This window comes from Haliotis rubra, unplaced genomic scaffold (genome assembly GCF_003918875.1).
Source record: "Haliotis rubra isolate DU_JTF1 unplaced genomic scaffold, ASM391887v1 Scf144, whole genome shotgun sequence".
Classification (NCBI taxonomy): domain Eukaryota; kingdom Metazoa; phylum Mollusca; class Gastropoda; order Lepetellida; family Haliotidae; genus Haliotis; species Haliotis rubra.
Window position 1 is genome coordinate 1452451 of NW_025765381.1, and position 17628 is coordinate 1470078.

Genomic DNA, 17628 nt, shown 5'->3' on the forward strand with positions numbered 1-17628 from the left:
TTCCACAGCTGACCATTGCTGATTGCCGACTTCCACAGACGACTTCCACAGACGTAATGCCGATTGTCGACTTCCTGACAGCTGACTTCATTGCTGATTGCCGACTTCGACTTCCACAGACGAGTAATGCTGACGACTTCCACAGCTGACCATTGCTGATTGCCGACTTCCACAGACGTAATGCTGACTTCCAATGGCGTGTAATGNCCGACTGTCTACTTCCACAGCTGATCATTGCCGTTTGCCGACTTCCACAGTTAATTATTGCCGATTCACGACTTCCACAGCTAATTATTGCTGACTGCATCAATACGTTCAGGTAAGTTATCCTTTTCTTCTTTTTAGATACATTGGAGTGGATTTGAGTACATAACGTGTTTGGGAAATTCCCAGATCAACAAGCAGAGAAAAGTTCAATTCCTCTTCCTAAAAAATGTGTTTTATCTTTTGTGCAGTGTTTTTGTTTCTCATGATTTGCAAAAATTCTTGTCACATTCATCGAAAAATTCAATTTTAAAATGAAAAACTTATATCATCTCCTGAAATCAATGTCTGCTTGTGTTGTAGTCCCAAATTGTCAGTGTAAAGTCGATTGCCGGTTTGGGAAGTATTTGCGTACACTGACGATGTGCTTGTTTGACACCATCATTTAATGCCTTACTCTTCAAACTCAACTACTATCTTTCTTGGGCAAGGTCAATCACTCTTACAGCCGTCAGAGAACGTGATTGCGTTCACCTTACGGCGTCCGCAATTTGCAATTTACACTTTAAATATTTTTTTTCAAACATTTTTTGAGAGTTTCTTTATTTTTTCATGCATAAGCATTTCACAATGAAAACATGTATTGTGTTGCTTACCAGTAAGAGGATTCTGTAGTTTATTAAACCATTCTGATACAGTTACATATCCGGGCGGTCTTTGTCAATGTGCGTCATCGTATCCCAATTGTGTAGATCAATGCTCATGATGTCAATCACTGGATTGTTTGGTCCAAACTCTATTATTCACAGAAAGCTATGACAAACCCAGAATACTGCTGAGAGCAGCTTTAGACGTCAAACAAATAATTCTTGTACATGTATAGTCTTGCGAAAACCTAGGTTCGGTACAGCAACAGTTAAGATTTTAGTACGTAATTGTAGTACAGTTTATGAAGCTCATTAGCGGGTAACCGTTGTCATGGAATTTTCCTCGCGACACGAAATTAATCATGAGCTTTTAGGAAGACCGGTATGCTTGACCTCGTAGGTATTAAAATACGTAATTTAGAGTTCCCAGAATGTTATTATACATATTTCCAAATACTATAATAAGGAAGAAAAACAAACGTGAGAAGCGTTATTCCTACGTATGTAATCAACCTCTGACGTTGTGACAAACAGATGACGTCATATCACATTTTTGCATCAGTGAAGCTTAAATCAACCAATCAGTTTTGAGAATTCGGAACGTTTTAACACTCGGTCTTACCGTTATGGGTAATATTCTGATGTATCCCAAATAACTAAGTTCTTTTAGTACATAGAGTGTCATCATTGCCTGTCATCAGTGATGCCTGTCATCGGTATTTCATTTCTTCAGTAGATGACAGGTGGTCACCACGGCTACTGTGTGTAGGTATGTTTTGTTTGGTCAGTGGGTCATTCATTTGGGCATGGACCGCATGAAGAATAGACTGGTCCGGATTCACAAAGCTATTGAGTCCTATGGCAACCCTAGAGAGTTCTGGGCCTAGATTTTCGAAGCTCTCTTAGCGCTAAGATAGTCGTAAGTGCCATACATTAACATTAACTTACGACTATCTTAGCGCTAAGAGAGCTTCGAAAATCTAGGCCCTGGAATACCTGCCTAAACAGACACAGGCAACGCAACGTCAAAGGCAACACAGTGAATGATATTCATGGAGCATTGACGACACCTGGGCCCCTTTCACGAACCGACAACTACAAAGGTTCTATATCCACTATCAGCCCCTGTTTGTATTGTGAGTTTCCAGAGGCAACTTTATGCGACTGATTGTACTTCGAGGTTCCAGCTCAACCCTTAAACCACTGATTGTATTCATTTCGTACTTCGTGGTTCTTGCTCCAGCTTTCAACCACTGATTGTACTTCGTGGTTCTTGCTCAATTTTAACCACTGATGCCACTGCGAGTTTGTGACACAACCTTAACACCGTCAATCACTGACGTCACTGCGAGTCTCTTGTGACACCTCTCTACCACTGATTTCACTGCGAGTCTCTTGTGACACCTGTCAACCACTAGTTTCACTGCGAGTTTCTTGTGACACCTGTCAACCACTGGTTTCACTAAGAGTCCCTTGTGACACCTTTCAACCACTGGTTTCACTGCTAGTCTCTAGTGACACCTTTCAACCACCGATTTCACTGCGAGTCTCTTGTGACACATTTCAACTACCAGTCCTTAGTGACACCTTTCAACCACTGCTTTCACTGCGAGTCTCTAGTGACACCTTTCAACCACTGGTTTCACTGCGAGTTTCCAGTGACACCTTCCAACCACTGATTTCACTGCGAGTCTCTAGTGACACCTTTCAACCACTGGTTTCACTGTGAGTTTCCAATGACACCTTCCAAGCACTGATTTCACTGCAAGTCTCTAGTGACACCTTTCAACCACTGGTTTCACTGCGAGTTTCCAGTGACACCTTCCAACCACTGATTTCACTGCAAGTCTCTAGTGACACCTTTCCACCACGTGTTTTCACTGCGGTACAAAAGCATATATCCAACTAAAAGAGGACTCATCGGACAGGTTATACCTGAAGAACAACACTAACGCTCGCACAGGTAAAAATCCACGTGACGCTGGAGTCCTTCCCCTTCGTATGGGCTACGTAAAGACTTAATTTACGTTGTCCTGTGAGGATAGACTAACGTAACGACACATTTGGATTGCAACAATAAGGCTACGTCTTATCTTGCCACTTGAAAGACACAGCCGAAATCCAGTCAGCTGCCGTGGTGTAAGGAATGGAAGTGAGCAAAATCACTTTTGGGTCTTACACAAAAAATATGTCAAAACGTGATGCAATTGGCAAATGTCTCAACAATCGAGGTGTCCGCAAGAATCTTGTTAAGAAATTAGTTCATACTAACGTTCCTCCCGCAAAGATTGTGCAAATATCTGGACATACGAATATTCTAGGTATCCACAAGGTCGTATTCCTGACAGCGTGTTATGATTGACCATGTTTCCAATGCTCTTGACTCAAGGGGGATCACTCCAGGACACTATTAGCTATCGCACCTGCTTGTAATAACAGACCACCACTTACTGCAGTAAGCGCTTCATCCAGTCCAGAATATGTACTGTATCTTTTCTCTGGTCCAGTAAACGCGGGCGTCTGCAGCAACTACTTTACCATCAGTTGTCCAAGTTCCACTAATGCGGTCCACAAGGTCCAGGTATGCGTGTAAATGTGGCTTTCCTGATAACAGGTTTTCGATGTGAACATAGCTTAAGATCTTCAGACGAACTGAACCGGCCTTAGTTTCACTTCCTGGTGTAAATAATTAATTATTTTGATGTCGGTCCAAACATTTTAAACGGTTTCAAATCAGCAGTCTTGTTTTCGCCTGTGAAGCAGGACTGTTTGATGCATGTGACAAAACCGTGTGTCCGCGAACGTTCGCGAAACAAAGTGCATATCTTATGTTTTTAGTTGTCAACTTGATCTACTGATCATAACGGGGCGGTGGGGTAGCCTAATGGTCAATCCGTCCGCTCGTCACGCTGAGGACCTAGCTGTGATTCCCGACATGGGTACAATGAGTGAAGCCCATTTCTGGTGCCCCCCGCCGTGATATTGCTGGAATATTGCTTAAAGCGGCGTAAAACGTCACTCACTCACTCACTCACTCGAGCTCACTACTGATGACTGACATGTCATCGTATCTCGTATACAGGGTATACAGTAGGCTTGCACAAGTCTCTGAGGTAATAATTAATATAAGTTAGAAATGACTTATCACGTTCTTTGAACAGGGTGTCAAATATCGTATTGTTATCAATTACTCTGTTGATATTATTTGTATATCAGCTTGGAGTCACATCAGGTGTTAAAAAACGTTTCCGAAATGTGTTTCCCTGGTTGCTTCAGGTTGCAATTATCACGTCGACTGCATTCAAAACCTTTTACACTACTACTCAAAAATACGTACCTCTATGACCTTTTTCGGCATGGTGATTCCGGGTTACCAAAGGTCCACAATATCCTGGTCGTTAGTGTCGGCCGGTGTCGTAAGGCTCTTCGATCGTTGATTGTTGTTCGCAATTTGAATCACAGGGTTGTCTGGTCCAGATGAGTTTACTCACACACCGCGGTCAATAATAATGTTTCCCCTTCACAACTCCTTTAAGGATTTACCGTTTCGCGTTTTAGAATTACCACTGAACGTTGGCGGACTACAGCGGTCAGTGTGCGACAATAAGGAGATATGTGTTGTGGGATATCCCTGTATGCTTGCAAATTGGCCACAGGACGCTTCTGGAACTACCAAGATGTTTTTCAAAGTATCACTGTACATTTGCAAAAGACCACAGGATGCTTGCGGAAAACCCCAGATATGACTGCGGTACATTTTCGGTATTACCGCACCAAACTGTGGTTTCGAAAATTAATGAAAACAATTCCGAAAAAGAGGATTTGCTGAATGAGTTTAGTTTTACGCCGCTGTTAGCAATATTCCAGCAATATCACGGCGGGGAACGCCAGAAATGGGCTTTAAACATTGTACCCATGTCGGGAATCGAACCCGGGTCTTCGGCGTGACGAGCGAACGTTTGAACCACTTGGCTACCCCACCGCCCCGAAAAAGAGGAAAGTGCTTGTGATTAGTAGTGTACAGTCACCATGTGCATTACTTCTCCGTCCATTCTTGTCCGGAACAAAATGAAAGGTGCACAGGATTGCCATGATGAAACTGATACCTATCTCAATCACACGGCGCAGCTAGAATCCATTTACCGGAAATGAACATGTTTATAATTTACATACTGTTACTGCTCTCAATTCGCATAGACATAGTTTATTTGTTTAGGGTTCAAACCAATTATAAGATGATAACTTCTGGAGTCGAGGAACTGGGCCCCCTGTGTATTTTACGGACAAGCTTGTACTAGATTGACTCCAATGATGGAGAACTTGGAAACTCCACACACTGTCATTTCTTTGCTTCCCTCTCTTCCATTCACAAGCCCGTTTGAAATGCACTGTAATGAACCAGTTTAACTATGGTGGCGCCGGGAGTACAGGCTGCCTTAATTTCACTTCCCACATTTTGGCAGGATTTTAACTTATTTACATATTTCCAGCTTATGTCCTTGATGGGAAATATGAGGATATGGTGCCAAAGAGTTTGGAATGTTTACAAGAATGTGTTTCAAAACATTGTTTGGAAAACACGACACATACGAAGTTACAGAAATTGAATTTTCAAATAACGAAATTACCAGTGGAATTTTGTGTGTACGCAACTCGTGTCATCATTGACAAGACGAATTCTAGAATCGTTTCATAAATATTTAACGACTTAAAGCTATATTGTGTTATGGAGAATGTTTAGAGCAGTATTCGGTTACAATACGTGGGAACACGTTCATGCAGTGGTACTAGACTAAACACTGGGAACATACGAATACGAGAAGCGGATCCTGGAGTCTGAACAACGCGAGAAGCGGATCTTGGAGTCTGAACAACACGAGAAGCGGATCCTGGAGTCTGAACAACACGAGAAGCGGATCCTGGAGACTGAACAACACGAGAAGTGGATCCTGGAACTAAGAAAAAATGTTTTTCTGTAAATATACTCAACAACAGCTTGTTTAAAAAAAAAAGGGATTGACTGATATGATGGAAGGGACGGTCGATAGACGGGGGATAGAACTGGGATAATATAAAAAAAGAAATGTTCCAGAAAGTACAGATGAATAAATACCGTTTGTTTTGAAGCGATGATGGAAGCAGTTACTGTCTGTAACAAAATTCCCAAGCACCCCCGTCCCCTCTCCTCACATGACATCCACATGCTCACCAATGAGATTAATTGACACATTAAGATTTAAGTATAGGACGAACTGGTCTGCAAGTCCCATAACTCAATGTCACGATTACTGTCAAATGTCAGTGGAACAAAATGTAAATTTCATAGGCGTTCTTAAAATGGTTGCTTGAACAATGATCTTGTTTCATTTGCAGTCTACGACTCGTGATGATCCGGGTTAAAAATGATCTTGAACGGGATTGGGTGGTCAGGCTTGCTAACAATGATGTCATCGTACCCAAATGGCGCAGATCGATGCGCATAATGTCATCTAAATTGTCTGGTCCAGAATCGATTATTTACAGACCGCCGCCATATAGCTGGAATATAGCTGATTGTGGTTTTCAACAACAACAAAAACACACAAAAAACCACCAAACCAACCAAAATCATCCCCAAAAACCAATAGAGTGAAGACCGAGTGTGACCAAGTATAGTACATAGATTCAAATTTCAATGTACATGGTTTAGCTTTGAGTAAAGCACGTAACCCCATCAGACTAGGCGTGTGCTCGTACATGTTCCATTTCTCTTGATGCTATACACTGAGGAATTTATTAATTAAAGCAATAACAGTTTTCGGTCGTTAGTCAGAAGGTACACTACTATTCAAAACAAACATCTTCTCTGTCGGAAATAGGGCTCAAACGAGGCACCGTTGTCTAACACAGAACTACAATCGTAAGCAAATGCACACTAACACACTGATGTAACAAGCTCAGGCACAAGAGGGGCACACTCTAGGTTGTAATTACGAAAGCAAGCAGGGCGCAAACTGACTCACACCGTTCGTAGTGTCTAGTGAGTGAGAAAGTTTAGTGATACGCCTCTTTTAAGCAATATTCCAGCAATATCACGGCGGGGGACACCAGAAATATGCTTCACACATTGTACCCATGTGGGAAATCGAACTTGGGTCTTCTACTTGACGATTGCAAGCTTTAACCACTAGGCTACCTTACCGCCACTCGTAGTGAGTGGGCGCAAATTACAATGTTGCTGGAATATTGCTAAAAGCGGCGTAAAACCATACTCACTCCCTCACTCATAAATCACAATAAAAAAGTGACGATACAAGGTACCCTTCATCACAAACACATGCAAAGGCAAGTATTCACCTTGAAAAAACACGGTACATCTTAAAGTGTGGAATAGCATAGGACATAATTTAGATCACTGATTGGCCATAGCTGAAATATCCTCTACAGGCCTCTCTTGAAACGTTGTGAAGCCTTAGTTAAGTCTTGAATAATATGACCTTGACTGACAAACCCTGAGCAAGAGTTCTGTGACGCTCTAATGCCGTACCAACCGGACAACATTCTTAAGACTACAGAGTAGAATGTGCTTCAAACAGTGGACACCGAGATTCGTTCCGAGATTCGAACGCGTGGCTTAGGCGTCTTGATGAACACTTTGTCCGAGTAGCTATCACCTTTTATTTCCGGAATTTCCGGCGTTAAGTTTCTTATTGTAACATGCATCCATTCAAGATTCGTATACTAGATTGTTTGAGACAAACCAAACGGTTATCATCTACACATTCTTACGCTGTCTACTGTTGTGTATGCTTCGTCCACCAAACATCCAATAACAGCCACATGAAGTATGGCATTCCTCCGAACCACCCACCTTGCAAATGGAAAAGCACGATATTTCGAAAAATAACCCTATTTATTGCCAAATCAAACTGTTTCGAACTTACAGGACGTAATGTTAGGAGTGTTCCAAATGGAAACCATTCTCCATTCACAATTTGGCACTGATTGAATTAGGAAACCCCAGGAAAGACCTACCTTTTAGTCTGAGATTAGGATGTGATTAAGTATTGCCCCGGCGTTCCTTGTGGGTAGCTGCACCGCTACAGCACCGCGGTCAGGACGCGCTGGAACGCGCGGCCCATAACGAGCCAGTCGCCCAGTTTGTTCAGGCCATGATAGCATCTTATAATGGGTAAATGTGCTTCACCCCGGGCCCTGCTGTTTTTATGTTCAGCAATTGCCTTTTGGTACCGTTAACGTATTTAGGCAGTAAATATACCCCCAGCTAGGAGTGTGGCAATTGCACAAGATAGGAGAGCCACTGTTTTATTTAGGCATCGGTTATTTGGGATTATGAGCCATGCCACAATCCGATCTTCATGTGTGCACCCACTTACAAAACAGAACAGTTACATTTTATGGGGTGTTTTTTATTTGATATGTTTTTTAACCTTAGACTGTACTTGTTTTAAATAGATAAACAGAATGAGTAATTAACATTATAAAAATGAAACTAAGAGAAGAATTTGTGAGGCTGTTGATAGTCTCGTACTTAGGATGCTTAGTCATTCGGAATTCTGGTGTGTGAAACAATCATTTTCGTAGCTTTCATTTTTCCATGACGAAATTTGTGTATGGTTTTGTTCATATTGTGTTTATTGATTATTTCGTTGTTTGGGATTAGGAGATGTACATTACATCATTTACGTATAAAAAGCAATATTAATTTCGTTAAACAGTCATCAGTGAGATTGCTCGTTAGGTCTCTAAGGTGAGTGTCTATCTCCGGATACGTTTGACTCTGGGACAGAAAACAACACTTACTCACTCACTCACCCACTTACTCTGTTTCATACCGAATGAACTGATAATGTACTGGATAATTTAACACAGAAACAAAATATTAAAGGGCACATATATGTACTACGTCAAGAGTACATGGAGTTAACATGTTAAATACTTTTATCATTTTAGACTGAAACACAACATTTACATCAAACAATTCTATAGGTACTGTACTATAAATAACAAACGGTTCCTCGACGAGAACCTATCGCAACAAAGTCGCGTCCTGGTCGCGATTGAGGTAAAGTTTCTTTTGAACAGCAGTGTACACTATTCCAGAAACCTTATGCTAAGATGATCTGCAGCAAATGTGCCTGGGTTATGGACTTGGTACTAGTATATATTTGACACACTGCATGCACGTGCTTCGTTTGCAGGCTTCAGCGTTCTAACATATGGCAAACCTAAACACATGTGGCAAGTTGTGCACATTTTGGGATTGCAGACTGGTATTCTTCTGCCACTTGCGATGAGCAAGATGCAATTTTTCCCAATTAACACCCGCCTATTTCAGTGTTTGGAAAGCCCAGGAACGGCAATGGTATAACAGTTCCTGTTAGAAACAAATTGTCAAATTAATGAAGCAAGTAGTGAGTTTCACAGCACGAGTCTTCATCAGCACCTGCCATGTGAATTATAGGCATATGGTCTTAACACGACCAGTAACACAAATATGAGGGCTGCCGATCATATATGACTGATTACACTTTTGGCAGCGAGATCCTAATCGTGACAAGAAATTCATTGGAGTCTGCCGTAATCATTGACATATGATCAAACCACCTTATTGTCATTGGTAATATTTACAAGACGTCTTTAAACACCTATATTCTGGTCCTCGAGTTATTGTAAGTGGTTTGGCAATTATGACAGTTCTGCATCTCCCATCAAAATATTATATTGTTTTTAGCGTATGTTTGCGTCTAAATGTCAATTACTACGGCAGTGAAGGCAATCTATACAGACACTGAAACCTATATAACTCGAACGCCCTTAAATCGAAACAGGTAGAGTTATTTGATTCCGTGGCGTTTTCCCTCTGACGAAGTTCGAATAACTCGAGTTCGCTTACGAGTTTGAATTAGGCTGTCAGCATTGGGCTTCAAGGGTCCTAAATATCATTGAATAAAACTTCGGTACAGGCATGTATGAAAATAATTCTACTTCCATTCGTTACATCCGAACTCAGTCTACCTGGAAACACATAGCACGTATTGTAGAGCTTTGTTAGCAAATACATTATAATAATTTCATTTGTTTTCCTGTGCATTCATTGAAACCACGTAAGCCAAAGTAATCAAAGGTCAACAAAGCTGGACTTGTAATATCAAAGACATCATTAATAATTCCTGCCGGAGGTTGAACGATGTATCGACACACTTGGCATAAAGGACGTTTTACCTACAGCTGCATCTCAATGCAACATCACTTTCACAAATGCTTGTTCCATAACCAATAATACCAAGATGGGGGATCAGGGAGATACCTTGTTTCCACATGGAAATTGTTACCTGAAGAATTTCTTTCACTACAAACATCTTCACACAAAAAAACCTACTGACGTTAATGTTACTGCAAAGGTTTACCTAGGCTATGTAATATGAAAAAAGATCAACGGATACAAGAGGCTTCCGCGTTTTTCTTGACAGTTTACAATCGGTACAAACGGATAGATGAACCATCGCCATCTGATGCAATGTCACATTGCTGCATACAAATAGAAACTCGATTACCATGCTGGGTTTCACGTGTCTTCAGACAGTTGCTTGCATGCCATTCTGCCATACCATTGCCCTTATGTTAGACTTCTCGCTTCGTTTACTCGTTCTCCTTTTGCCCTTGGCGATTACATCACTTACATATACTGCTAACGAAAGATACACGAAGCCTTGCTGTTGTAGCAAAGGTTATTTCTACCGAGAACTTTAGCTGTTTTGGTGACAGTCCGAAAATATCACCCAATATACACACGTTGTGATATTAAATCTGATGAGACTTAATCTTATTTAAAGGTATATATATTTTAAAATGTATATACTCATGCCAATAATGGTTGTCACCCCCCTCCACACCCCAACCCTACACACACCTCACCCCCTCTCCAATTAAAACAATTGAAGGGGGTGACAACCATTATTGGCATGAGTATATATATACTTTGGCTCGAGTGGTCTGGTGTGAGGGTGGCGGTTTAAATGAGGGAAGCAGCATGGGTTAACAATTGAATTGAACCAATCATTTAAATGGGCCATTGTATTCGTAGTTTGATATTTTCTTGATCGTCTGTTGAAAAGAAATGAAGTCATTAACGCGCAATGTACTGAATCATGAACAATGTTGAGTTTTGTCCGGTTAAAGAACTAATTCATAACTTTACCAGTAGAGTTATCTTTCCTTGTCTGAATCATGATACCATGGTGTACTGAGAACAATTTTGGTTAAAATCTTGGTTATGCAATCCCCTTGAAATGAGCTTCTGGTAAAAAACATTATTTTCCTGACCGTAGATTATTTTCGGTTTCATTCTAGGGTAGATTGAAGGGTTTACACATGATTGTTTTAAGAATTTCCTCCTCTCGAAACAGATCTATTCCGCAAGGTCACAGAGAAACCCTCCCTACGCCTTTTCATCAGTGTTAGCTGCAACATGCAATACATAACCTGTTCCTGGTTCCGTGTGTAACGCACGACCACGCCTAGTCTGTGCCGTGATAACGAAATAAGCCAATTCCAAGGTCAGAGGAAAACTATATTTCAAGAGACCTGTTGGTCGTGGAATGCAAGAATGTATCTGTGATATTAGGAAAAACAGAAAGGAATGGATTCGTCGGCGTTCCATACAAACATTCTAGTGCCAACCATCTGACAAAACATGCCATGTATGCTTTCACAATGCTGCAATGATTTCTTCCTAACAAAATATGTATCGAATTGTGGCTACAGAGGTGTCTGTTTAGAAAGTCCGGAAATGCCCAAGATATACCCTTCGATGTTCCACTGCAATAATGTAATACACAGTCTCGAATCCTGCCAGTTGCTTTGCTATGCAGTAACGTGGGTAGATGATGCTAAGTGCTGTCAGAAATGGAGATGGCACGTGGAGTTTCTGTTACCGGAAGTGATGTCATTGGTTGTTTTAGGGTCTATATGTATAACTGTCAAAGATGACATTGGCATGGAAATCGTGGAGATTAGAAGCATGCTGTGTGGAGATGATAAATTCTCCCAGGCCATAAGAGTATTCGTATGCGTTTCATTGCTACAAGAGACTGAGCAGAAAGGTTGTCGTGAATGCAAGACCCCCATACAAATGAACCATTGTAAAAGTTACATTTTGAAGACATTGAACGCATCCTTGTAGATAATATATCACACATGTAACATAACTTTATGTACTATAGGCCTGTGGCCTTCTCAGTGCAAATAAAGATTATTATTATTATTATTATTATTATTATTTTATTAAAGGATCTATAACGATATCAGAATCATACAAAGAGGGGCAACACCGAGAATTGGCTTCACACATTAATGTGAAGAATCGAACTCAGACAGGCTAAACGGCATAAACGCTTCCTCAATCTCAGACGAATATTAGGACTGAAGAGCATGCTCCTAACATGGTAATAGAACTCTGTTTTTACCTTGAAGAGGCATTTTGTTCCACAATATCTTGTCGTTTTTCGTTTAGGTATAGACGTCCTAACTGCGGCCTTGTGTGTAACTGTGTAACTGAAACAGCGGTTAATGCCACTTTGCCATCTCAAGGCTAGAGTGGAACTAAGTACAACATCGACATCAGAGCTCAGAAGTTTCTAATGCACAATAAATACACAATTCAAAAGTACAAATACGCAATGAGAGGAATATCTGCTCGACATCGCAAGCACAGCTATGAGTTTCCAGATCTCACGTACCTGAAGTGAGAAAAATTTCAGCTGTACTTCCGGCATTTCCTCGGAGCAGCAGATCCTGCTCGCTGTCGTGCATACACCAGCAGTCGGAACAGGAGTATGGGGAGACTCTCATTTTTTAACCATTTTCACGAGCAATAGTGTGACAGTCACAAATTATGGTCTGAATGTTTGTCACTGTTGTTACTACTCGACATTCTCCGAGCAATACGATGATAGCTGGGCCTGTTGGAGGGGAGACCACTCTCATTTGCAAACATGGCGGGATAGGATGTCATGGCTTCCATTTGATGTGGTTATTGTAGAAAATTTTAAACAAGTGTAAATTAATCGTGATAACGGCATAGTAAACATTTGAAAAGGAAACACTGTCATGTATATAAACTCTGTCAAAAAAGAAACGCAACCCCTGTATTTTAGAGATTTTGATCTGAAGTTGTAGGACGACACGGCATTTTTATTATTTAAGACAGAAGTCTGAAATTTGGCAGAATAATAACCCAGATGGGCATGTTTAAAATTGTTATTTCAAAAGTCATCTCACAGACACCAGTTTGTCACCAGGGGGGGCGTCTTTCTCAGTATCTCGTATGAGCACCACGAGCTGCAATCACTGCACGGCATCTCCTTGGACAAGAACGGATAAGACGCCGGATTCTTTCCTGGGGAATGGCTCTCCACTCCTCCTGCAGTGCAACGGCGAGCTGTTGCAGCGTCTGTGGCGGCGGCTGACGTTGACGTACGCGTCGATCCAGAGTATCCCACAGGTGTTCAATAGGGTTGAGGTCTGGTGATTTAGAGGGCCATGGCAAGACATTGACGTTGGAATTCTGCAGAAAGTTCATTGTTGCACGTGCAGTATGAGGCCGGGCGTTGTCCCGTTGAAAAATCTGTGTCTGTTGGTCAATAATCGGGAGAAGGTGAAGCTTTAACACGTGGTTGGTGTAACGTTGGGCTGTCAGGTTCCCTGGAACGATCACCAAGTCTGATTTCTGGTTGTATGAGATGGTTCCCCAAACCATGACGCTTTCTCCGCCAAATCTGTCCACCTGTCGGACGCAGATGGGCGCAAAACGTTTATGACGTCTCCTATACAGACGCTGTCTTCTGTCGTGACGTTGCAAAAGAAAACGTGATTCATCAGAAAACCAGATGCGCCTCCAGCTTTGTAAAGTCCGTATCCTTACGTTGTTGCACCACCTGAGTCGTCGGCGTCGATGTAGGGGGCGTAGTACAGGTCCAACAACTGGTCTACAGGCACGTAAACCCGCTTCTTTCAGACGGTTCCTAATCGTTTGAGCTGACACTCTCCTCAAACCTGGTATTTGTGTGGCAGTCACGGTTGGTAGGGCATGCCGATTACGCAGGTGATGGACCCGGATGTACCGATCTTGAAGGGGTCGTGATTCTTGGCCTTCCACTTCTCGGGCGATCGTTGGTCAAATTGAAGTTGTTGTAGCGGCTCCAAAGTCGGGATATCGTTGTTTTGTGAACATTTAGGTGCCGTGCAACAGTTCCAAAACTTTCTCCGGCTTGAACACGACCAATGGCGATATTTCGGTCGGCAGCACTCAATCGTGGCATTTTAACACAGCTTTTCGGCGACAAATGAATGAATATAATACGAAAGCACATGGGCTTTTATACACCCCTACATTAACTGCCATTTTCATGATTTCCATGTGGTTTTTTTGTGCGAAGTCACCATGAGGGTTATTTCATGCGTTGTGACGGAATAAGCAATAAAATACACTTATGCGTACAAATGCAGTTGTTTGGATGGTAATCTTCATTAATTACGTGTATAATTTCAATACATTCGAATAAAATTTAGTTTGGAAGCAATAACTTCATTCAAACGAATTTTTCATATCTGAGGACAGGGGTTGCGTTTCTTTTTTGACAGAGTTTACATAATGCCATGGGATTAACACTCAGCGGTCTCATTCAGCAACACATCAATTTGGGCCAACGAGTATGCTCAAACTAGGACTGATTCATCGTGGTTGTTACCGTCGGTAGCGGTAGCTGTTGCATGATACTTATGAGGAAAATGTTTCTTGCTCTAAGTCGTATTTTCAGGAGCTGGTGGGTGGACACCCTCATTTCGAAACACACTGATTATTCACGTCACTGAATCACTGTTGACTGACAGTAAACGCATTAAATTTATCTCATCGGGTTACGTTTTCAGACCCAAATGCAAACTGTTACACGGAGTTTGTTTTCTTCTACGACTTTTATCACAAGTTAACATATGATTACAAAATGCACACTCCTTCACAAAAAGCTTCTTTTGTGTTAAACTGACGTAGTCTGAGTACCATACTATGAGACAGTTTGACTGTTGTGCCCAAAACGGCTACGACGACACATTGGACTGTATGTCCGTTGTGAGACGCCCACACCAACGAACATTATATATTTCTACGAATGCATAACGCAAATACCAACTTTGATGGAAACAACCAAACAAGAAAGCCCAAAACCCAACATAAAACAAAAACAAAACAAAACAAAACAAAAAACAAAAAAACCCCAACAAAACAACAACAAAAAAACCACCAAAACATAAGAGAGAACCCCCACAAAAACAACAACAACAACAACAACAACAAAAATTCAAAAATGTCAATGTCTGGCAAAGAGTTCCCTACTTATCAACACCCTTGGTCCGTGGTTCATGAAAATAGCTCCGTAGCCAAACAATGCCCTCAGTGCCAAGTGAAATAAATCGATTAGAGTGTCACACCGAAATAACTAGACACACGTGTCAAGTTGGTTTTGCGCAGCAGGTGCGCTTCTCCTGGTGCGCTAAGGTGTCATGCGCGCACTTTTGGTACATACACATGTCATTCTACGATGACAGGAATCTACAATCGCGTAACAGTGTATACTAGAAACAAGTGCCACAACGCGAAAAGCTCATCTGCTGATGTCTCGTCGTGTAGTGTTACGGAAGACCAGCAGGGTCATCGGATACGGCACTTTATGCCACTTTTGAATGATATGGTATTGCACGCCACGTCACGTTTAATTGAAACGCGCGTCACGAGGTATCGTAAACACACAGACAACGGGACACGTCGGGGGGTGTTTTGGCGAAAGTATTTCACGGCTGTTATCAGCGAGTGGCAGGATTGGAGAGGGTGTCCCCCCTCTGCACGGGGCTGACGTGCTCACGTCGTACCGCGGGTCAGGCGGTGTGTTGGATGGTGGGGTCCCCAGGGTTGTGTACACACTGCAGGGGTGAGTGAGTGTGAATTGGATGTGTGAAGAGAAAAAGACGAGAAGAAACGCGAGGGTATTGAGTACGAAGGTGACAGATGAACTAAATGGTATGTTATTATTTATTTCAAATGTGTATTGTTCAGCTGATATCCCGAGTGTTCGCCAAGCTGTTTGTTGTTGATGTGAAAACGTACACATGCATCAGTATTAACTCCGCAGTTCGTCCCTCCACACGTACTTTCTGCTACTTTATATCAAAACACCATCTTCCATGTTTTTTGTTGGCATCAGTGAAATATTTTATTTTAGTGGCACATAAATATGGACGACATCTCAACAATACGATAATAAACACATACGTACACAGCTATTAAAGTGCAATCGCCAGCTTATACGGTTCATACACTACTGTTCAAAACAAACGTCACCACGATAGCGCAAGGTTCGCGATGCGATTGTACACCGTAGTTTGATAAATCACTTCTTCAACGCGACAGGTTCGCGCTTCGGTCGCGATCGAGGGCACCTTTCTTTTGAATAGTAGTGTAGAGTAAAACTATTTCACAGGTATTCCCGAGTGCGTTTGAAAACAGAGAGTGATTACTGAATTAAAATATTTGGGCAACATTAATCTAAAACATAGCTTCCAGACTCCTAAATGTATTGTTGCAAATAAAAAGCCAGACAACAATTACAAAGAGAGAAAAATAAAGAAGTTAACGAGATGTCTGAGTTCGAAAGAATTCGTTTTTGAAAATATTTACCACACATTTATTCAAGCGTTATTTCTCTTAACAAGTGCTGTACATGATGAATGACTCAAACGTTGAGTCACCTTCAGGTTCTGTAGCAGACCCCGTGGCTTAACAAATAACGGCACCAAGCCTTCTGACAATGAGATTATCACACTGAGACTTCCTGGGTCGCTTCACCTCTTCTTAGAGTGCGACCTTGGCTACCTTTGGCTGTGGAATCTCTGGAATCTTTGGCATCCCCGGAAGTCAGCAGTCGTGGGAAAAATAGGTAAGTGAATAGTTAAAACGAGGGACACTGGCTGGGCGAAAGCAACGGTGGTATAGGGAAGGCTGTGTCTGTAGGTAATAGGCACTGTCATGCGAAGACCAAAGATAGACCTTTCACCGGAGGGGAAGGGTAAATCTATCTCCGTGTGCCAAGGTTAGAGTAATTATTCCACAGCTAATTTACTAAGTCCAACCATCCCGAGACTGAGAGATGTGTTGTGCTGGCCAATCAGCAAGCAGGTACTATACTGTTTAACGGCGAAAGCTTGCAACATCTTATGCTAGTTACATGTACTAGGAATGCTGCTGAAATAAGACGTGAATAAAAATAGGACTTTTCATACATTATTCAGTTCACACTGGAAACAAATTACATGATATATTTCACTCAGATAGCCTGTAGGACATGGGAGGGTGTATGTTCTTTAAATTTAGAAGTATACAAAATGTTTGTTGTTTTATTTGCGCGGATTTCGATTTCGAGAGATTGGGATGGTGGCTCAGTGTAAGTTTATGTAACCTAGTGGTTAATAATATTTAATGTATATTACATGTCTTTCGGGAAATAAAATACTGTTTAAATCAAATATTTTATTTTAATGGCACATAAATATGGACGACGACGCCGAAGATATTGCTGGAATATTGCTAAAAGCGGCGTAAAACTAAACTCCCTCAAGATTTAGCGAAATCTATATTATCTTATCGATTTGTGCTTGAAATCTTTAAATGGAAATATTGTTAATTATGATTTTGCAATAAGGAACATGATTTCAAAATATGCCT